The following is a 24615-nucleotide window of genomic DNA, read 5'->3' as shown; positions in this document are numbered from 1 at the left end:
TGTTTTCCTCTGAATTAGTGACAAATATGTATACTTAATTGATCATGTTTAAGCTATTTCCTTCATTATATGAATGTTGTTTAGGAATCCTTCATTGCTCCTATATAGTCTTCATCCACTTTCCCTCTTTGGCTGGATGAGAGATCCTTAATTGCCTCTCATCCCCTAACCTCCATTTCATCCTTGTTCCAGCATTTAACCATTGTGCTGTGCATAGCTATCCTGCTCCATATTCCCCTCTTCTGCCAAGGAAAACACACCCTTCAGTTCACATTCATTGACTCCATGCCCAATGGTTTGAACTTCTTACACTTTGCATGCCAACTCTGCTTGAATAGATCAACCATCCCACCAAACTCAAACAAAACCCACATGCATCATATATAGCCTAAAATCATCCCTTAAACAAAGCTAAATCCTAAAGAGAGAGCCCTCTCTGACTGCAGGTAGGCTAGGACCTGCAGTCCAAAGATTGGTTTGTGGTTACCTCGGTCGTATCCCTTTGGGAGTCAAAAGGGACAACCTGAGTGATAACACAAAGTACAAGAAAGATAGAACCATCGAATTCTACCTTTAACAGAATATATGCATATTAATTTTTTAGCAAATTTACAACATTGTTCATGCAAGTTTAAATACACAAAGCAAAAAGAAAACAATTCTACCAATTTCTTAAATTATAACAACAGGGAAGTTGCATTGTAAATTTACACCATAGGTAAGGGTCGAGACCCCTGAGAAAACCCTCTCGAAGGGATAAACATACAACCCCAACAGTCATTATATTTTCTTAGCAAAAGATTTTCAATTAATTCATACACAGGATTTCCATGGCCAGAGTGGGCAAAGTCCGTGGACCTTAAAAAAAAACACAATGAAGTCTGGAAAAAAATTGAAAACCTTAAGGGCTGCCTAGTAACGGGAGAAGCCCTAACAAACAAGAGAAATAGAATCTTAATGGGATCCCTTCCTCGGGATTTTAGATAGGTTGAAACCTGGAGGATAGCAGGTGAAATTCTTCGTTAAGGGAAACGTAAGGAGATTAAAAAGAAGCTCTAGCGTAGCAGGGTTGCACTTGCATACCTTTGCTATGTCACTTTCCTCCAGAGACGAACTCCTTTCCACAAAGTGAGGGGTTCGGAAGTTATGGTCAATATATACATTCATGTATAAAAAAATACCGCAACCCCTTTCCAGACCATAACCCCTGTAGGCGAAAAACCGACGACCTTAAAGGGAAGACTAATTAGATAAAAACCGCTTTCCCGACCATAACCCCTGCAGGGAAAAACCGACGACCGTAAAGGGAAGACTAATTAGATAAAAAAAAAAAAGGGAGAAGCATATTGTCACTAACCCTTGGTGGTGGTGAACACCGCTTTTAGTCCTACCTGGAAAACAAAAACAAACAAACAAACAAACAAACAGGGAAATGGAAACTTAGCTTAGAACAACTAGATAATTCTATTTCATGACTGAACATAATTCTGAAGCTTGTGCGAGCACAAAATTAAGTTTCAAGAAAAGAAAAACAAATTACCCTGTGACTAGTTGCGCATCCTCGTCGTCTGCAACTGCAGTCAGAAAGAAGGTTTACTTATTCGAACCCTGGGTTGGACCATCAAAGAGACATTAGCTGACTAAGTTGCACACCCTCAAATAATGTAACTAAGAAGTTGAGGAAACTCTGAGGAAGAAAAGGAAAATTAGCTGGATAGATTAAGGGGTTAAGCCTGACCCTTGTAAGCTTGTCGTCGTGCCTGGTTAAGGTCTCCTTACCTCTACCTGTTAAACCCTACCTACATGAGTGAACAATTTTTCTCTTCGTAAGCGAAAAATGAGCATAAACCTTGCTGACCCGTGGAGTGGTTACCTAATCACCGGGAGAGTGTTTATGGGTCATTGATTCCTTGTGGGCAACAAGTGGAAGGCCATATCCAGAGTCATCACATGGAAAGAGTATTATCACCTCGAAGTTACCAAATTTCACGCCAAAAAAAAATTCTAGAGGCATCGCGAGGGTCCGAAGGGGAAACTCATTAACTTTAAAAAAAAAAGGTCGAGCCAAAAACTTCTTAACCTTACTCAATTAAATGGGACCTAGGGGTTGTGTAAATTTGCGCTTAGAAAGATCATCCCACATGCTTTAGCATTATCTATATATTCCCCATTATAACTTTAAAAAACAACAATGTCCACAAACGGGATTGAGAATGCATAGAAGAGGTGTACAACATTGTCCACAAATGGGATTGATAATGCCTAGAAGAGGTGTACAACATTGTACATAGACGGGATTGAGAATGCCTAGAAGAGGTGTATGAAATAAGTAATATAGTGGTATTCGATTAAAAGAAAATTAAGAAGCCACTATTTTAAGACATGTCAAGAGTATATAACCTTACCGAGAATACAACAATTTCTTTTTTAATGCATTGCTATGCTTCATCATGAGAAAATTTGGTCGCCTATTGGAAGCCAAATACTTTGTCAAGAATATAGGAAGCCAAATGGCTTTAATGATAACAATAATACTCATAAGTGGCCTTTTGATGTTTGCAGCGACCATATTTTAATATAAAATTATCAAACTATCTTCATCATCTTTGACCTAGCCACACATGATCGGTATAAACATCGGTATTAATTAAAAAACCTCACCTGCATCAAAACGTGTCGGCTCTTTACAATACTTACCATAACCTTTATTTATTTATCCTCATCTTTCTCTGACTTCTTCACAAATCTAAATCCTGATGATGAACCACAAAGGATGGTTCGAAACAACGATGCATAAAACAACAAAATGCGATGGATCCGGAAGATATAACCACACATATTAAATATATTTAAAATAAATAAATATGCATAAAGTGATTTTTTTTAAATTCCTATTTTTTATTTATTTATATAAAAAATTATAGTTTTTAGGATGATTATTGTGAATTTATTTTGATTTATATTTATAAAAAAATTAGAGAAACCAAATTTTAAAAAATATACATATTTTTGTATTTAGAAAAGTATAACTATGAGAAAATATTTATATCACTCCACTCAAATCAAATGGATATTTCAAATGACATACCCTCTAATTCTAACTCTTCAGGGGTTGGATTTGAGTAATCTGAGACATGTAGAAAATTGTAAATCTAAATTTGCTATATTTAGAACTGAAATTGGTATATTTAGAAATTAACAAATAAACAATATGTTATTCACTCAACTTAAACTTAAATGGGAATTTCAAATTACTCAAAACTCAAACTAAATTGAATGTTGAGCCAACTAAACTAGATTAAAATAGCTAGATTTTCATAAAACGACAAATCACAATGTTTAATATTTAATTAAAATAATAAAATTAATTATAAATATTTATATTTATGTAAATATTTGTATAAATATAAATATATGTGAAGATATTAAATATATTTTAAAAATATATATAATTATGCATAAAGTGATTTCTGTTTTAAATTCCTATTATTTATTTATTTAGTTAGTTAGTTAGATAAAAAATTAAAATTTTTATAATGATTATTGTAAATTTATTTATAAAAAACTTCAAGAAATCAAATTTTAAAAAATATACATATGGATGATGAAGTACACTGGATGGTTCGAAACGAGTTGGAAAATGAGTTTTGATGTGATTATCACCGAAAAAATTCTTTAATCAATATACATATTTTTATAAAGTCTAAAAATTTAAGGAAATATTTAAATTTTTTGAAATATTACCCTTCTTGAAATTTAAAAAATTCAAAGTTGGGAATGATGTGTGTGTGTGTGTCTACTTTACATTTTCTTTTAATATAAATCATTATATTTGTCTTATTTGTGCCACATTAACATACATCTCTGTAGATCTCCCCCCATCCTAAGTTGTAGGAAGCACATTTCTTCTATCTTAAGTTAGATGCGGAGACCGCCACTGAACACAACATATTCGAGGTGTGTTTGAAAGAAAAAGCTTGTTCGAACTACTTTGGCAAGAATAATCACAATCACCATCCTTAATGATATCATTCTCGTGACTAGCGCCTCCAATATTGACCTCAAATAAATAAATAAATAAATAATTATCCTTTAGTATGCATATAAGCATTGATAAAACAAAGGACGTGATCATCAAATCTATGAAAATCAGTTATGTGTAGAAGAAACAAGTTGTGTGTGCACTACTTCGGATTTGATGTCATCACCATTCTTCTTTATATTCATGATGATGTTCTTTTTGGAAATAGCCCCTTTGGTTTTGACAAGAAAGTAACAACTCAATGTTTTTGTTATAGCTTTGGTATGTCAATAAACACTAACAATAGAGAGCTTATGATCGTAAAATCCATGAAATTTAACCATTCTATTGTCACCCTTAACAACATATGAAGATGCAAAAGAAATTGCTAAGAGTGAAAACATTCAAGCCTTCCTTGTGGTTTTTCATTTGACCTTAAAGGAAATAACCCATACTTCTCTGGGCTCCTCAAGTTTTCATTTATTGAAATATGATTATACGCCCCAAAGTTATAAATTCTAAGGAAAAATCAAAAGAATCATCAAATAGTCTAGGGGAGACTTATTTTGGAACCCTTCTCATGTTCAAATACTAATTAACACAATACTTTGATAAATGTAAATGGTCAATTCCACATGGTAGATTCCTATTCAATTCAAAAAGAAAATTAGCTTGAATCTTCTCTCCTTTTTGAGCTCCAAAATGTCTCAAGGTATGGACAAGTATCACACCCTCGATTATTTTTAGAGGTAGTATGATCTTGATTTCAATCCAAGTCTTGAGAGTCCTCTTGAGTCATGAAATATGTATAAACCTCAAGATAAAATTTATTTCAAATGCATTTCAAGAGGCTTTACGTCCTTATGCTATTCTTTGGTCTAGCTCTAAATTATAAAAGGAAAGGGATACAATTTTCATCTCCATTTGTTTTAGGGACCAAAGATTCTTGGATAACAACTCAAACTGTAACTGAAAAATGCAACAAGAAATTCTCAATTTGATTTTTCCTTGATTAAATTGAGAAAATTCAAATTTCAACATCAACAGACAACTTGGATGCAGTTAATTTGTGTGACATGAATTATGTCACCTAGTTCACTCAATAAATTCAAATTGGAGGAGTTTAAGCTTATTTATGCATGTGTAATTGCTAATTTGTAGCAATCAAGATCAGTTATTAAAGAAAATCATGCAGATTCACAAGCTTATGCAATGTACTAAAGCACAGGACCAGAATATGCTTCTACTTTCAACCAACGGAAGCCAATAGATCGATGAAAACAATATGAACAAGAAGAATATAAGTCAATGGCACATAACACAAGATGTATCTAGGGAAGCCACTGCTCAAAACCTCATTATTTGTATTGCATATATCAAATTTATGAGTGAAGATACAAAGCTTGTTCTCACTAGAACAATTCCGCACAAGTATGCTCAACTCTCTCAACTCACAAGCTAGCTCTTGGCCAACACTTAGACAATTATACAGCTCTCAAAACCCCTAATCTCTTGCGTAATTCCTAGGATGAATAGCCCATAATTAAAGGGAATTCATTCTCCCAAAATTGTGCAATCCAAACATAGGATCAATCTCTGATGCATGCATGATATTTACACTCTAGTAAATAATACAACTAATAGTACACTATCCTTGCACTCTAGTCTCAACTGGGTCTTTCTCAAAATCGACATGCATGAGTTTCTGATGAGGGAATCTTTAGTTTACTAGAGTGACACTTGTGGATGCACTAGTGCACCAACTGACTGTTAACTCTCTATTAGTTGCACAAACAGTTTGGAACTAATTTAACATAACTTAACTCAGTAAACTAAGTGATCTAATTTCCAACTAAATTAAACTCATACTAGACCTCTAAAACTTAGGGAGAAGATATACATGACTACACAAAGACTTCCAACACAAAATTCATAAGCTAATTAAGTAATTAAACTTAGTTAACTATTTATAAGTTGCTATGAGAATAGAATTCAATTTTAATCCTCAGTTTAATTCAAGGACAAATTAAATTGGAATTTCTTGTTGCCATTTTTCAACACTCCCTCTCAACAAGAAAGGGATTATCCTCTACCTCGATCCTGTCTTTGTAAAACTCGAATTTACATCTTGAAAATGCTTTTGTCAAGATGTCAGCATCTTGCTCCTCTGTGGGGTTGTACTCTAACAACGTAATCCGCCTCAATACACAATCTCTGAGATGATGATATCAGATATCAATATGCTTGGACAGATCATGAAAAATTGGATTTTCAGAGAGTTTGATACAACTCTGATTATCGCAGTAAATCACAATTGGATCCATCTGCTGACCAAACAAACCAACTAGGATCTTCCTCATCCAGATTGCCTCACATGTTTCCTGACTCGTAGCCATGTACTTTGCCTCTGCTGAACTGAGTGTAACCGATCTCTATTTCCTGTTGTACTAAGAAAATGTCACTAACCCAATACTGAAGATCCCTCCTAATGTGCTCTTCTTGTTGGACGAACTCCCTACCCAATCTCCATCGGTGAAGCCTTGAAGCTTCACTCCCTCTGTTTGTATGTACCATAATTCATACTAAGAAGTGCCCCTAAGGTATCTCAACACATGCTTTGCCACCTTCCAATACAGCTTGGTAGGCCTAACCATCGCTTGACTAAGTTTTTTAACTGCATAGAACATATCTAGTCATGTGTTCACCAAGTACATGAGTGAACCCACAAACTACCTATAAATAGTAGCTTCCACTACTTCCCCTGAAGTAGCATCCTCTTTCCTCCAGTTACCTGCTAGAGGAGTCTCCATGGGTTTGCTGCTCTCCATGCAGAATCTCCTAAGTATCTCGTTGGCATACCTTCCACCATTATCTGGTACAGGTTTTCATATGCTTCACTCTTTGTGAAACCCAACCCAGTGAAGTAGCTATCTATCCTAATGTATCAAGCACAAGGTGCTTCCTTCAACCCATACAACGCTCTCTTGAGCCAGCACACATGCGACACACGGTCAAAGGTCTCAAAGCATCCAGGTTGCTCTATGTACACCTCTTCTTCAATCATTCCATTAAGGAAGGTTGTCTTCACATCCATCTGATGTATCTTCCAACCCATATGTGTTGATAGTCAATATAGATCTGATTGACGAGTACCTTGCAACATGAGAAAAGGTCTCATCATAGTCAATCCCCTCTACCTGTGAAAATCCACGGGCTAAAAATCTATCCTTATGCTTCTCCACACTACCATCTATAACTTTCTTTACCTTGTAAATCCAATGGGATTTCACCACTGACTTGTCCTCCGATCTTGAGACCACATCCCAAACATTGTTACGAACTATGGAGTCATACTCCTCCACCATGGCATCAACCCAAACTGGCTACTGCATTGCTTCCTTAAAGGAATATGGCTCTGTCACAACACATTCACCCATAAGAGCCATGTATCCAGTGTACCTCTCAGGTGACCTCCTTTGCCTATGCTGAGAAGTGGGTGCTCCCACATTCTCCTATGCATCATCCAACAATCTGTCAGCCTCTCTGGTGTGCTTTCTTCCCTCTCTAGAAGACTCTACCTGAGTGGATGTCTCCACTCCCAGATCCTCTGCATGTGGTTGCTCCACATCAATCTAAGGCTCCTCAACCTTAGGAGCTAAAATCTCCTCATTTTCATGTAGCTCAAGCTCCCTCTCAAGGGAAACTCGCATGGCCTTCTCCTCATCGAATCTAACATCCCTACGAACCACTGTCATCCTACTGGTCGGCAAGTACACCAAATAGTTGTGAGGTGTATCAGTGTACCCCAAAAATATCCCCAACTTTGTTTTAGGCTCAAGCTTCTTCCATGCATCTTTGGTCACATGGAAATATACCAATGACCTAAAAATCCTTAAGTGACCAACATCTGGCCTCTTACCAGAATAAGCCTCCTCTAGTGTCTTCATCTGAAGTATCTGATGTGGGCTACGATTTTGAACATAAACTTTTGTGTTGCATGCCTCAGCCCACAAGTGTAGTGGTAGGCCCTAATCATGCAACATCGCCCTTGTTGCCCCTACTATGCTTTTGTTCTTCATCTCGGCCAAACTATTCTTCTGAGGGTTATGGGGTGTCGTTAATTCCCGTTTAATCCCTTCCACAACACAGAAGTTCTTAAACTTGTTTGAGACACACTCACCGCCATTATTAATCTGTAGAGCTTCAACCTTCTTGCCCGACTCTGTCTCCACCAATGCCTTAAACTCACAAAAATTTGTGAAAGTTTGATAAGTTTTCTTCATGAAAAATATCCAACATTTACGAGAATAGTCATCAACAAATATAACATAATACCTGTGTTTGGGTGTGGATGATGTCGAGAATGGTCCACACATATCTGAATGAACTTGATCTAGAACAACCTCTGGTCGACTATCTCTATTGTGAAAGGAATACTTGGTGTATTTTCCCAAAGTACACCCCTCTCATGTATCAACTTGCTCAAGCGTACCTTTGGGAAGACTGGTAGAGATTTGTTGCAATATCTTCAAAGCCCCATGATGCAAGTGGCCCAATCGCTTGTGCCACAACTCGCCAACATCTCAGTTGTGAACCCTTTCTACTTTTGTGCTCAAAGTAGCACACTCCTCTACCTCCAGCTTATAGAGATTCCTCACCTGAACCATTATATTCTTTACTTGAACCATGGCTATGTGTCGAAGGAATGTCTTTCCTTTCGAGAAGATCACATCATAGCCTCTATCCTTAAGCATGGAAATGGATACCAAGTTCTTCTTCATCTTGGGCACATATATAACATTCTTCAAGGTGAGTGGAGCCCCATGCTCCCTCTGAAAAGTAATCGTGCCCAATCCAGTAACACTATACTTCCCATCGTCACCCATCTCGATATGCATCTAGAGATATTTCTCCTCCAGGTCACTGAATAACTCTTTGTCGCCAGTCATGTGGAATGAAGCTCCACTATCTAAGTACCATAAACTTCCCATCATTGATAACACCATGCATGCAATGAGGGAAAAGTCCATTTTTAATTGAGAGGTCAAAAACTCACCCGCCACTCCTCCTGAGGACTTCTTCTTGGACTTCTTAAGAGCACAATTTGTAGCAAAATGGCCTAGCTCATGAAAATGAAAGCACTTAACTTTCGTCATGTCTTTCTTCTTACCTCCATGATAAGAATCCGATTTGGATTGGGAATCTTTCCCTTTCCCCTTCTTCGCCTTAATCGCTAAGGCACATTTATCTTCATCATCAGTCTTTGATGAAGAGACATCCCTAGTGTTCCTCTTGATCTCCTCCTACATCAAATCCGACCATAGTCGTTCCCAATCTAGCAACTTCTCCTGACCATTGACAGAGTCCTGATAACTATGCCAACTCTTTGGGAGTCCTAGAAGAGAAAGACTCACCATATCATCCTCAGCAACCGTGATTCCAACACTTCCAAGTTCATCACGACACTGAGTGAACTTGGTCAAGTATTTTGGAATAGTCTCGCCTTTCTCCATTTTGATTTTTCAAAGTTTGTCCTTCAGTGCCAATTTCCTTTGGTCACTATTGTTCTAATACAAGTCTGTCAATGTTTTCCACATAGCATACATAGTTTCCTTGCCATGGAAACTCAAGACAATGTGGTCTCGAACTCCCTCAAGGATTATCTGCCTCGCCTTCGCCACACACTTCTTCCATTCGGCCAAATTTTGTGCATCTAATGTTGTTGGCTTATGAATTTCTTGATCAACGAATTCCTTCAAGTCATTATCCTCTAGCACAGCCTCCATTATGTCCCTCCATGCTATAAAATTTGAGTTTCCTTCCAAGGCATACTCGAGCCGCAAATTGTAGAACACCATCTGTCAATCCTGAAGTATGTATTGCAAATTCGAATTTCACTTATAGCCCAAAACTCAAAACTTCAGAGAAAACCACCCTATTTGTTGTTATGCAACACAATTCTTTTATTAATTTGTTGAACGGAAATCACATGGATTAGCTTACACCCATAAGTCAGAAGACTTGGCTTGCTATACAGTATGTTGGCACTTATCAGTTAGGAAATTTGTTTCTCACATGAATCTACGGATATCTATCTGTTGGAAGCCACCACGATCAACGATCCTTGCCCAACAACCATTGGACTATCAAACTCCTGTTGGATGGAGAAATATGTTCCTTATATTGAATTTGTTGAATCATTGTCTACTCTAAAGCCCCTACGCCTTCACTTCCTACACGCAAAACACATTTTAGAATATTTCACACTTGGTTCTCAATCTGCTCAACATGAGCAACCCAACAACACCATCATTTTGTAATCAAATTATGAATCAAAAACTCTAACCTGGAGGGGGTTAATTCTTCTCTTCACACAACTCTCTTCTCTCTAATACACCATAAGTTACCAATTCTTCTCCTCAAAATACTACCACTAGCAAAACAAAATCTTTGAATTTCTCCTCAAAACAATCTCTAATTTCTACATACACACAGTGATATAACTCTAAAAATGTGTGTGAGCAATTGCTACAATATCTTCTCTCTCAATGCCCTCTCAATCGCATGCTCTCCACTCTCAATGAGGCCAACCAAATGAACTCAAAAGCTTCCTCTATTTATCATTTTCTGAGATGGTTAAATCAGTAAATGCTACAAGTGATGGAGTGCTCGACAATTATTTTCACACTCTCAATTTTCTCAGTTCTAACTCCTTGACTAGATCAAGCGACTCCCTCCACTAAATTATGGATATTCTTAAGTTTAACCAACTTCTAGAAACTCCCTATCCTTTTCTAACCTTTACATGAAAATTTTTGAACAAGACAAGCCGGAAAAACACATAAACACCCAATGTGCATGAGGAATGCAGAGGAAATTTCATTCTAAGCCACAACTGCACCCACAGAACTAGTAGATTTTGGTTGTAGCCGCACTCACAAGCTTTCCAAATTTTAGTTGGAGCCTTCCAACCGCATGCATGAGCTTGTCTCCCAACAATTGGGGCATAGGATGGTGAAACTCAAACTTCTCTAACTCAAAACTTTGCCAAACTTCTTTTATTGCTTGACAAGGCTCTGTAGAACCTTTGGAAGCCACTAGCACCTCTTCAACACTTCACCAAGTCACTACCACATCAACTTCATAAACAAAATTCAAAATAGGTTGAATTGGATGGAAACCAACAAATACACTAACACCTGGGCCATCAACCTACTCCACAACATATCTGCCATTAGTATGTAGCTCTAGAACATGTCATACATCCTCCATCACCTGTACAAATTTATCCAAACTGTATACATCATCTCATCAATCATGTATACCTAATCAAGTACATGGAGACCTAATCAACAAATATCTTCAACTCTAACTCCTATAGCAGCAATCAACACCTTCTTGATCAGTCAACATGATCAAGAAGATTGTCACATCTCTAATACAACTCCTCCTCTACACAATTGTTCATCATGGGAAGGACCCCAAACCAGTACAATACACCACCATCCAACTCCATGAAACAATCATGATGATAACAACATGATCATGAGGAATGTGACATCCTCTACTCACACTCTATATGCAACACCTGCAAATCACATCTCCATGCTAGTAGACATGCCAAAACCAATGCAACACATCAACCATGTACAAGCCACTTGTAACCAAACATACAAGTGTTAACCAACTCTCCTGCAACCCATGCTACCAAGTTGACATCAATGCCAACCAACAACACATTTGCAACACTACAACACACATCAATTCCAATAATCTCCCCCTTTGGCATTGATGGCAACCCCAGCTAAACCAACCATCTGAACTGTCCTCTAAAAATTGATCTTCATCCTCACATTCTCCCCCTTTGAAATCAATGGCAAAGGGATAAACATGTCAAGGACAAATGCTATATGCTCCTCTCCATGCAATGGGCTCCATCAACAAAAACCGAAACTCCACTCAATATCATATGTAGGTGATGAACAATGGAATGCAAGACTGAAAGATGAGAATAACAACAACACTCCTCCACATAACATAAAAAAATATGTGCAATAAACTCCCCCTGGACACAAGCTATGCCTAATCAACAACACACTAGAGAAAAAATATACATATCCTATCAGTAACAACAATAAACTCTCTCACTCCTATGACAGCATGACAATAAGTAGCAGCAGTAGCAAAATCCATGTCATAGCAGTAGTAGCAGATCAAGTCACCAACACATAATAACATCAACATAATGTGACCAACTAGTAGTAGAAACTTTGATCAACACTATAGCAAAACATAGAAGCAACAATAATCATCATATGGAGCATGAATCTCTCCAATATAAACTGAATTGAAAGCAACAACAAGCATATAATGATGTAGTGACAACAACAATATCACATCAATAAAACATTCTCATATATGTAGGCATCATATATGAAAGGGCTCAACATGAACCCATACTCCTACAGCACAAGCTCTAACTCTGGGCAATAAATCACAAGGCCACAAGATCATCTTCAACCAACAAATGAGTCAATGCATCAATATGCTCTCAAGGAAAAATCCCCAACAAAAGTATAAAGTGACCAAGCTAATGATATGACATGTGATAAAAAAGTAACCACCATGTGCAACAATAATAATATGAAAAGCATCCAACATGAACAACTTCTACTTTTCTCCATATATGCTCCAAATTTATAACATGGGAATTATGCTAGTAGTTATAACCATACACCATCATTGTACTAATCTCCATGGCACCATCACATGCATAATATTATCAAACCAAAATGTATTTTGCCTCAAACTAATTTCAAGCCAATTGCATGTAAAACTCATGTAGATAGCATATAAGCCATGCACAACCATACTCCTGCAATAGATGACAGTTAGATAAGCACTTAGCATGGAATGCATAACCAACTCCTCCAAGGAACCATGATGTCATCAAAATCACTAAAATATTGGAAGCATATGAATTGCTCCTCCTGAACATGTGCCATCTCCACTCATCACGACAGAAAATCTCCTGATGACAATAGCCTCGGCAGATGTATCATTAGTAGCACAAATCTGATATCATAAGATATCATAAAAAATGATATGCATCAATAAACCTACTTGAAATCATCAACATAACTTATCATCAAGAAAATATATTCATATGCACTTCTCTTGCTATGGAAACACCTTCAATAATATACCATGTAAAATCATGATGCGCCATAGGTCCCTTTGAGGCCATGTAAGCCTCAGTTCCTTGCGGGTCCTTCTTCTTCCAAACTTTCAATGGCTGCTCTCTTGCATGCAAATGTCTAGTTGTCCTCATACTTGGCCTATTTTTTGTATTCTTCATTCATTGATTAAGTGACCTCAAGTAAATTGGAGTCTTGCAATATTTAGCTATATGACCAAGATTGTCACACACATATCACCTGATGTGCTATAAAAATGGAGGAAAAGGCTCATATCTCATGTTCTTTATTCTACTCCTCTTTGCATGCAATATGCATTCAATAGCCCTATGGCAGAAATCATTGCATGAGTAGCAATAACCATATAAATGAGAATTATACCTGATTTTGGCTAAACTCTGTGAAGCGAGTTGTCTTCCTTGCTTGTTTTCTTTATAGGCCTTCTATACCATTTCTTCTCTTACTACATGGATCTACAATTTGCTGCAATATATCCTAGCTTCTGACAGTTGAAGCATCTCAAAGGTGAAAATGATCTCCTTAAAGTTTTTATTGGAATAACCTTTGGTTTATCTTCCTTGAGTTCCTTCTTTGACTATTGGTTGTCTTGATGGCTCTCCTTCTTATTGCTTTTGTAACTGCTATCATTGGTTATACTTGTGGCTAGAACAAAGCTAATTTATCTTTCATGCATGTTGTAATATGATTGGCAAGGTGAGGTACTTTGGCTGCTCTTCAATAGTGTGGCTTTCTTCTCTAGATCTCTTCTTAGTGAAACCACCTCTGCTTCCAATCTCTCACATTCCTCCTCCTTTTCTCTATATTTCTTTCTCATTTCTTCCTTAATCTTCTTTTCCTCCTCAAGCTGAGTTTTTAGTCCATTGTTTTTTTCTATTAGTCCATTCTCCTTATCATCGAAAATATGCAAAATTCCTTTTTGATCCTTTGCATGCAGAGGTTAGTCTTTCTACTTCAACAACTAATTCTTTGATTACAACCATTTTTTATTCATACTCAGCCTTAACAAGAGTGAAACCATTTTCTTCCTCACTATGTAACTCAATAGAACCATCAAAATCATAATTCAAAAATTATTTCAACATATTACCTCATGGCACGACTGTTTTGGCCAAGATTTCAGAATTTGTTGCTTCATTTACAATGGATTGATTCTTTTCCTTTTTCAAACTCTTTATCTTTTGAGACGTCCTCTTCTTGCTTCTATACATGATCCACAATCTACTCTCCAAGTGGTCAATCTTCACTAAAGAGCACCAACTCTAATACCAATTGTTGGAAACTAGCTCACTACTGGAGGGGTGAATATAGTGATGGCCTTTATGTCAATTTTAATATTTTTTAGGATTCTCAATTAACCATATGCATAAACATTATTAGTTTATCAAAACATGAAAGAAGCATAAACTCAAAGCATAATAACCATGTAAAACATCAAAACAAACATGCACATATGAAGACACAAGTATTTCTGGTGGGAACGCTTTCAGGAGAAACCCACCTTGTTGTTGTTGCGCTGCTCAATTCTTTCATTAATCTGTTGAAAATATTGTATATGGATCAGATTACACCCATAAGTTGGAATACTTGGCTTGCTATATAGTATGTTAGCACCTATCAATTAGAAAAATATGTTTCTCACACGAATCTTTGGATATCTATCCGTTGGAAGCCACCATGACCAATGATCCTATCCCAAAAACCATTGGACTATCCAACTCCTATTGGATGGAAAAATATGTTCCTTATACTGAATATTCTTAATCATTTTCTACTTTGAAGCCTATATGCCTTCACTTCCTCCATGTGAACCACGTTTCAAAATATTTCACATTGGGTTCTCAATCTACTCAACATGAGCAACCCAACAACACCATCGTTCTGCAACCAAAATCTCAATAAAAAACTATGACCCGAAGAGGGTTAATTGTTCTCTTATCTTCACACAACTCTCTACTCTCTAACACACCATAAGCTACCAATTCTTCTCCACTCTAAATATTACCACCTACAAAACAAAAGATCTGAATTTCTCCTCAAAACAATCTCTGATTTCTGCATACACGCTCTCATATAACTCTGTAAAATTGTGTAAGCATCTATTGCAATCTCTTCTCTCTCAATTGCCTCTCAATTGAATTTTCTCACACTCTTAATGAGACCAACCAAACGAACTCAAAATCTTCCTCTACTTATCATTTTTCTGAGATGGTTAACTCAATAAATGCTATAGGTGATGGAGTGCTCAATAATTATTTCCACGGTCTCAATTTTCCCGGTTCCAGCTCCTTGACTCGATCAAGCCACTCTCTCCACTAAATGATGGATATTCTAAATTTTAACCAACTTATAGAAGATCCATGGCCTTTTCTGACCTTTACATGAAAAGTTTCAAACAAGACAAGCCAGAAAAACACATAAACACCCGATGTGCGCGAGGAATCCGAAGGAACTTTCATTCTAAGCCACAGTTTCACCCTCAAAACTAGTAGATTTTGGTTGTATCCACACTTGCAAGATTGCCAAATTTTGGTTGGAGCCTTCCAAACACATGCATGAGCCTATCTCCCAGTTGTTGGGGTAGAAGATGGTGAAACTCAAACTTCTCTAAATTAAAACTTTGCCAAACTTCTTCTACTACTTGACAAGGCTCTATAGGACCTTTGGAAGCCACTGGCACCTCTACAACACTTCACCAAGTCACTTCCACATCGCCATCATCATTGCAAGTCAAAATAGGTTGACTTGGATGGAAACCAACAAATACATTGACATTTGGTCCATAAACCTACTCCATAACATCTATGCCATCCATATGGAGCTCCAGATCATGTCATACATCCTTAAGTACTTGTACAACCTTCTCCAAACCCTATACATCATCTCATCAATCATGTAGACCTAATCAGGGACATGGAGACCTAATCAACAAATCTCCTCAACTCTAACTCCTGTAGCAGCAACCAACACCTTCTTGATCAGTCAACATGATCAAGAAGATCATCACATATCCAATAAAACTCCTCCTCTACACAACTGATCATCATGGGAAGGCCTCCAAACCAGTGCAACACACCACCATCCAACTCCATGCAACAATCATGATCATAACAACATGATCATGAGGAACATGACATCCTCTACTCACACTTTGTATGTAGCACCTGCAAATCATATCTCCATCATCACATCTCCATGCTAGTAGACATGCCAAAACCAATGCAACACATCAACCATGTGCAAGCCACCTATAAACAAACATACAAGTGTTAACCAACTCTCTTGCAATACATGCTACCAAGTTAACATCAATGCCAACCAATAACACATCTGCAACACACACCAATGCCAACAACCTATCCATTTCCTTTTTTATCTCATTTCTCCATGAATGTGATATAATAAATCCAAGAGTGTTGAAGTAGTTAATTATTGTCATTTTCATTTTATTTTTAACGGATAAAAGAGGATAATGCTTGATTTATTACTAATGATGGTTTTCCTAGCTTGGTTCTTATTGTTTCTATGCATCCTCCAAGGTTATCAGGTGTCACTCTAATTACCAGAAGCACAAAACAATCCAACTACCAGAAGTGCAGAGTGGTCAAGTTATCGGAAGTGCACATGTTATGTTTATCCAGTTGAAAGCAACCAAGTTACTGGAAGTGCACATGCAATGTTGATCCAACTGAAAGAAATGGAGTTACCAAGATTTGAGACACACTATTCTGGTAGAAACCCATTCTAGTAGTTATGCACCTGTAGTTGATTGTCAATGGTGCATTTTTTAGTTGAGATATTTCTCCACCAAATCAATGCAAATCAAACCATGGGATCTATTGTTAGTATCAACAATATTTCATCATGTCATCCACATTGCACCCAAGTCATATCTAGAAGCCTCTAATAGAGATTAACAATTCACATAAGTCTTGCTAGACAGATTGGATTCATCAAATTCAGGTGCAATTTCTTGAAAATAGAGAATAATCTCGAAAAACTAAAACATTGATTTTGTTTAGAACATCCCAATTCAAGTTAGAGGAGGGAATTTTCCTCAAAAAGTGCATTGATTAGGAGACATTTGTGGTTCTTTTAGAGGTAAATTTCTAGTTGCGGCCATTATCCAGCTACGCCCAAACTGAATGACCAGTTACTAGAATGCATTAGATCAATCTATTTCCAAATACTAGTTAATAGAATGCATCAAATCAAGCTATTTCAAGATGGCTTCATTCTAAATAAAATTCATGTGATCAAATATTTAGCTGACAATACCAACAAAACAATGTTTTTCATATCAATCATGATTTGATAAGCCAATTTTGGGGAAAGCAGTTCCAATTCTCCCCCCATATTTTATGTATAAATTCTTGAGGAAAAACCAAGATCAGGTTGTTAGAGTGAAGGATAGTATTGATTATTTTATAGCAATGACATTCTTGACGATGCATGAACTTGTAATTTGTAATTTATACTTAATTAATGACAATTTCCTATTACTGATTATATTGTAATTTAATTATGTATCCCTGCAGTGCTCCCATCCAGGAAGGGTCCTGTTACACAGTATTTTGTCACACCTCCTGCACTTCCCCGTGACAAACCCTGAAGTGCCCGAAACATGATCGTAATGTAGTGTACTCATTCACATATGCAGTTCATATCCTTCCTAAGGAATTGATTGGAAAATTCCTTGAGCTTCCCCTGAAGGAAATAGCTCTTAAACCCTAATTTGAGAATCATTGCTCTTATGAGGCTAAAAACCGTGATGGTCGCATGTTGCAATATACTCAACCCGTGATGGCATCGCTCTGTTTACTTGTATACCCGCGATGATCCCAACAAGGAAATTTTCCCAAAGAGGATGAGAAGCTTCGTCATCTAGAAGCTTCCAGAGCGGCGAGCTGGAGGTGGTTTCGCATAGATGAGGTCGAATTCTCCCAACTTGGCCTCCTGGTCTTATCCCTATGAGCAAGCTCCTTGAGATGAGGGCCTAATCATATCTTTGGAGAGGTCCTAACTCCATTTCCCAGCCTATATATTCATCCTCTCCCATTCCCAAATGGTTGGTCAGGTTAGAAGTTGGTTGGTCCATGCCTATTTGCACCCTTATGCTAAGATTGTGCCTATATGCTATTCATTTGGCTTGGAGAATGAATGCCTGGAGAGCTTAGCTTGGACTTGGATATTCATTTCAAGGAGAGCCTATCAACATCAAGGCTTTGTTGTATGCTTCCCTTTATTTTCTATTAATATACAATTGTTGGTTCATTTTCCCTAAATGTGTATGCTCATGTATCATTTAGCTTAACATTCCTTGATCAGTTAAGTAGGTTGCTTTTGAATATGTTATTTGTATTTGCATGCCTTGTTGTGTCTTGATCTCTTATGTAGGTGCATAAACGTTGAGAGTAGCAGGAACAAGCCCGTGACGTGAGTGATTCAAGGTCTTCAACAAAGGAGATTGAGATAGCATTAGAACGAAGTAGGCCATCTTCCCCATCTCTCTTTTCAATTGCAACTTAGGAAAGTGTCTAGTAGATTGTCACTTTCATTGCTAGACCCACTCATTGGGCTAGAGGGATCGTCTCTATCCGCAAAGAGGATTTACCTAGACAACAAAATGGTGACTCCACTGGGGAAGCTATAATCCTTTCCATTCAATTCTTCAGCTTGTCTTTTGACGAGTTTGACCAACCGTCAGTTTTCTAGCCTGTTTTCTTTTGTAACTATTTCCACTTGCTGGTGATTGCTTGAGGACATTGATTTTTTTTTGGTCTTGAAGACTTCTTATTTTTCTTCATTTTTCTCGCCCATCGCGGGTTTGTCCCTAACAGTCGCGATGACATCGTGGATTTGTTAAGTAGAGTTGCGATTATCGCACTTTTGCCTATGACAAGTGCGATGATCCCAGAGTATAAGAGAAAATAGGGTTTTTTTCTTCTTGTTTTCAGTATTTGTGTCCTCTCTCAGTGATTTTCCAAAGTGTCTATGGTGTTTTTGATTGATTATCTTGATTAATTTTCAAAATTTATCTCGTTGGCCTTGAAGTGAGATATGATTGAATTCTAGGGTTTCTAGTCAATTGGTCATCACTTGCTTCTGGTTGGTGTAATTGAGATGTTTGTTTTGTTGATTGATCAAGTGTTGTTTTCTATGTAAATCTTTGAAAACATCGTTTTGCATTTGCTTTATCTTGTATTTCGAAATTTACTTTTCGTGAAAATGCGTTATATTAGTTGCATTGAAAAGTTATTTTTTGAGATTCATCGTTGAGAATAGATTACATTTTTCAGTGATTGAAAGCTAAAAACTGTATTAGATGCATCAAATCATTCAAAATGGAAAGAAAAGAATAATTCATATAAATGCATCTTAGTAAAGTCAAAATTAATTTTCTTTCGAAAAGTTGCATTTAGGATTGTGAAAACTGAAAATATTTCTTACTTTTGGCATTGCATTTGGAAGATGAAAGTGAAAGGAAAGTGATTTTCGTTTCTTATAAGATCACATCTTGGCATTGAATTTAGTGAAATGAAAGATTAGATTTCGTTTTCACATTTTTCATTGTGAAAGTTAGTGGAAGGCATTTTGCATGATGCATTTTGTTTGATGCATTATTGGTTGAAATTTCTTCCCTTGATTAGTCTAGCTTTCATAGAAACGAAATTTTTTCCTTTTCTCATATAGTTGCATCATAGGTGTTCAGGTGACATCGTTTTGAGCTCCAAAATTGAAACATAATTCAAGATTAACTTTAAAATCTATCAATTAATCTAAGGATCATTTGAAACATTAACGTTCATACTTAGTGGTCTAGGCTAGAGACGTGTTCCGGCGTCTATAAAACTTAGTAGTTGTCGTTTGCTTTTGCATTAGACAATGCTAGCATGGACTTGTGCTCCTCGTACCATCGAGTATATAAAGGGATACCCTCATAGGTTGCAAACCTTTATCCATAGGAAGCCGAGTCTGCCACCCTATAAACGTGATACACCGAAAACAACATTCGAGGAGATTTCCTGCACGTATGTCAAGTCCTTAGTAAATTTATTTGCTAAGGTGTATATTGCAGTTCACGGTTACTTGGTAATCCCTTTTTCCTAGAGTATCCTAAGTAGTCATTTCGATCTTTTCTAACTCCTTAAATTTGAAAATATCATCGAGCACTTGTCCTTTCAAGCTCACTAAACCAACGAAAGCGACTAGAGTCACCTTTTCGTCCTTTTCTCGACTCTTAAAACATGAAAAGGCAAAGTTTTTGTTTCAAATTATAAAATTAATTGATCGTGGAACAACATCCTTCTTGTGGAAATACTCCTTAGTAGATATTAGGTTGATACCAATGGCAACATTTCCTGAGTCTACTAGTCAAGGAAACCTATCTGATGGGAATCCTAGTCCCTTTCCTTCTTTTCGGAATATTGGTGCTCCTTATATGGCAACATTGTCCCTTCCTGGATTGACCATTGGTCTTCTAGTTTGGTTATTTTCGACCTCGGTGGTTCTAAGTGTCCAAACTGTTTTTCAACCAAGTTCTCCTCCACCTTAACAACATCAACTTCATGTTGATCCTAAAGTTGACACCTTGGCTTCTTCATTTATTTCTTCACCTCGTTCTTCCTCTTCGCCTGGTGAAATTCTGGATTCTAGTAACTAGGAAGCTAAGAAGAAGAAGAATAGGATGAAGAAGAAGAAGAAAAATAAGCAAGGGGGCAACCAAACAACTATTGTTGCCAATGCAACTAATTATGAAAAATTTCCAACGAGCCCCAGAAAGTAAAATTCCCTTGCATGTTATGTAAAGGTGACCACCTTCTTTGGAATTATCTTGGTATTCCCAAGGTCTTAGAAGTGTGGTCCACAGTTTCCCATCGACCTTTGTCATCAGCCTCTGGTGATCATGTCGGTGATAAACCATCAAATAGTAACAATAAAGCTCATGGGAAAAAGTGAAAAATCAAATTTCCTTGTAAGTTGTGTGAAGGTAATCATCCCATTCACCTGTGTCCTTTAATGGATGAAGCTTCCAAAGAGTTAGAAAACCTTACAACTTCTCAACCTCGTCTTCCGACTAAGTATCGAAATCTTTCGCCTGATCCTTCACTAGCTGATCCAGTGATTGATCAAAAGTCATCTTTGGTCAACCCCACTCTCTCTGAAAGTGAGTCTCATGAGTCCGTTCTTGACCAACCATTGGTTGAGAAACGATCAACTTGACTCCACCTTCAGTTAACCATACCTTTTAGGAAGAGAGTGAGCCTCATACCACTCAGGTTCTTCTAGTTTCGTCAATTTCGAATGAACTAGAGGGAAATCCTCCCATTCCCGAGGTGTATGAGAGTAGTTCTCTTGTTCCCATAGAGCAAGAGAGAGGTTCTCACGTTCCAATGACACACCCTCCGAGTAGTTTAGTCACTTCTTTTGATTGGAGTCGACTGGTAGGATATCATCTTCCATCTTATGTGCCTTTCCAAATTACAGTACATGCTTACCATATGGCCATACCTAGCACAATCATAGACAAGGGTGCATCTGTTAGTATCCTATCCTCAACTTCTTAGCAAGCTTTAGGTTCTCCTTAGCTTGTCCCCGTCACCCAGAATCTGTTAGCTTTTAACAGAGGAACCAGTTAACCATTAGGGATCCTTCCTAAGTTACCTATTACTTTGGGAGGAAAGACTATCTATATAGATGTGATGGTTGTCCAAGGCCCTTTAGATTTTAATCTACTCCTTGGTCGTGACTATGTTTATGTCATGGGAGCCCTTGTCTCTTCCCTCTTTTGAGTGACGTGTTTCCCACATAAAGGAAGAATTGTGATCATTGATCAACTTACATTCATTGGTCCTCAATTAACTCCTAATCAATCATCATCCCTAAATGGTTCTTATATGCAAGCGTTATCACCCCCGCCACATGTTAATTATATGGCTACCTGTTCCATGCCCACAGATACTAATGTTCTAGTAGGTGATGCAGTACACCATATACTGGGGGAATTGGAGCCCTATTTTTCATTTGGATCCCTACACGTGTATCCTTTCTAGAGTTTTGTTCTCCCATATGATGAGAACCTCTTAGAATCCATGGCCTCTTTTTGTTTGTGATAAAAGGACCGTGGAGCAGAGTTCCTTGTCTTATGTCAATCTCGTTAAAAAATGAAACAAGAACCATGGAGCAGAGTTCCTTGTCTTGTGTCAAGCTCGTTAAAAAATGAAACAAGAACTATGGAACAGAGTTCCTTGTCTTGTGTCAAGCTCGTTAAAAAATGAAACAAGGACTGTGGAGAAGAGTTCCTTGTCTTCTGTCAAGCTCCTTAAAAAATGAAATAAGGACCATGAGGATAGTTCTTTACTATGTCAACCTTGTTAAAAAACGAAATAGGTCTTCATGAGCATGGTTCTTTTCTTGTGTCAAGCTCGTTAAAATTAAACACATCCCCTTCCAATTCGAGTCTTTGATTAGATCTCGTAAAATCCCAATCGATTCTTTCACTTGATCTCATAAGTAAACCTTCATTCCATCCACCTGTTAGTAACCAGTAGTCTACTTAGGTGAATGAAATGAAGCTTGGGGGGCATGTACCTCGAATTGAGTCATTATGTTGGGGGCATGCAAACTTACCTCAAGCATAGTTTATCTTTTTTTCAAGCTTCTGTAAAAATGAAACCAAATCCAAGCATAGCTTGTTTCTGTTTCAATCTTGTGTAAAAATGAAGCCAAGCATAGTTTATCTTTGTTTCAATCCTTTGAAAAAATGAAACCATTCCCAATTTTAACTCTCGTGATTGCCATTTTTATTAGTCAATTTTTGCTAGATGAGCCTTGGTTCTTTCATTCCATCGTCACCATCTCTTTGGCCGATCATATGCTTTCACTTGGTTGTTTTACCCTTGCCTAAGGAACATCTGTGATGAGTGGTATTATTAGCCAACCTCTTGACCTTTACATGTTTTGAGCAGTTCCATCATTACCGGAAACAGTTGCTATCCTTTATACCACTCGCTTTTCTAGGTGGAGTCCCTTTTCAGCTCTTTCAGACTCCAAAAATATGAAAAGATTTTCGAGTACATGTCTTTTCGAACTCGCTAAATTAAATGAATTGACATCATCTCAGTGTACGTTTACCCCTTTTTCGGGCTGGGATTGACTATTTACGAAAAAGGTACACCTTGGTTGAAATGGTCAAGAGGTTCTCTCGAATATTGTTTTCTACCTTTTTGGATTCGAGAGACAAATTACGAAAAGGGACCTAATGGAGTTTTCTTTTTTCGTCTCTTTTTCAAACTCTTTAAATATGAAAAAGACACTGAGTTTCTCTTCCGTCGAACTCGTTAAAAATTAAATGATGAAAGACTTGTCACCATGACGAGCCTGAGTTTCTCCTTCCTAGAACTCGTAAAACTTACTAGGATGGATTCATCCGAAGGGTGAACTTATACAACAAGCATATGGTATCCTCTTCAAGTTTGTGTAAAAATAAAGAGGTACTCACTAGAAATAGTGGGGGGCAAGTGAGAGTGAAACATCTCTTGTTTAGGCAGCATGTCGCTCTTGAACATGACACTCATCTGTTTCTCGTTTCGGGTTTGGGACATCCTCACTTAGTCACTTTTCCTTATGGGTTTGGGTGATCCATTTTGCCTCTCATCTGATTATTCCATTTCATCATTATGACCCTTGGGCCTATGTTGAGTCTAATGCTGCCACACTCCAGATTTGTGTCGCCAATATGTTCAAGAGAAGTCCTATCTGTAGTTTACTACCTATACATTGTCTGGCCTTTTTCTACAATCTTGGATCCTACTCATTCCATTCCACTTTATTCCTTGTTTCGTGTCAATGATGAGGGACTCATTATGACTCTCCTTCGACAGGTCACTTCTTGTCGACTTCAACTCCTTATCCAGGAAGATAACTTAGAAATCTCTTTCAGTACCTTAGAGCTTGCATGCCTTAATGAAAATTTCTTCACATCCGACGAAAGGTTTTCACTATTGGCCTTCGATCGGGTGATTCCATGAGTGTTTGACATCAGATTCGTTAGCACATTCACGGATTGTGTTGTTGTACCTTGAGAGCCATTGCCATTATGGATGGTTTCTCTCGTGCCTGTTAACGGTCAACATCATTGGATGGTAATCAGGTGGTTTTCTAGCATGTTCGACTTCGACACGTTCATTCGCATGTTAGAATTCGTATGTTGATCGAGTTGGGATGGAGCACAAGAACCTGAGTCATGTTTGATATGACTCAGGCTACATGGAATTATATGTTATTCATGATGTTACACATGTTTTTGTTATACGGATGACTATGACCATACTGTGGGACTTTATATTTATTTATTATGATGATCCTTCTATATCGAAT

At 37.4% G+C, this 24615-nt stretch overlaps 1 long non-coding RNA gene across 1 annotated transcript; it reads right to left on the bottom strand.

The window, feature by feature from the left end:
* Nucleotides 1-839: 839 nt before the first annotated feature.
* On the bottom strand, nt 840-1728 carry LOC149239230 (uncharacterized). Its single transcript, XR_016245440.1, has 3 exons — nt 1541-1728; nt 1358-1391; nt 840-1117 (listed from the first exon to the last, which is right to left on the bottom strand). It is a non-coding gene; the product is annotated as an uncharacterized LOC149239230 (long non-coding RNA).
* Nucleotides 1729-24615: the final 22887 nt, after the last annotated feature.

Source organism: Pinus tabuliformis, chromosome 8 (assembly GCF_031772625.1).
Source record: "Pinus tabuliformis cultivar Carrire ecotype Pingquan chromosome 8, CPIR1, whole genome shotgun sequence".
NCBI lineage: Eukaryota > Viridiplantae > Streptophyta > Pinopsida > Pinales > Pinaceae > Pinus > Pinus tabuliformis.
Note: the sequence above shows the minus strand (reverse complement) of the source record. Positions and strands in the feature narration are given on the sequence as shown.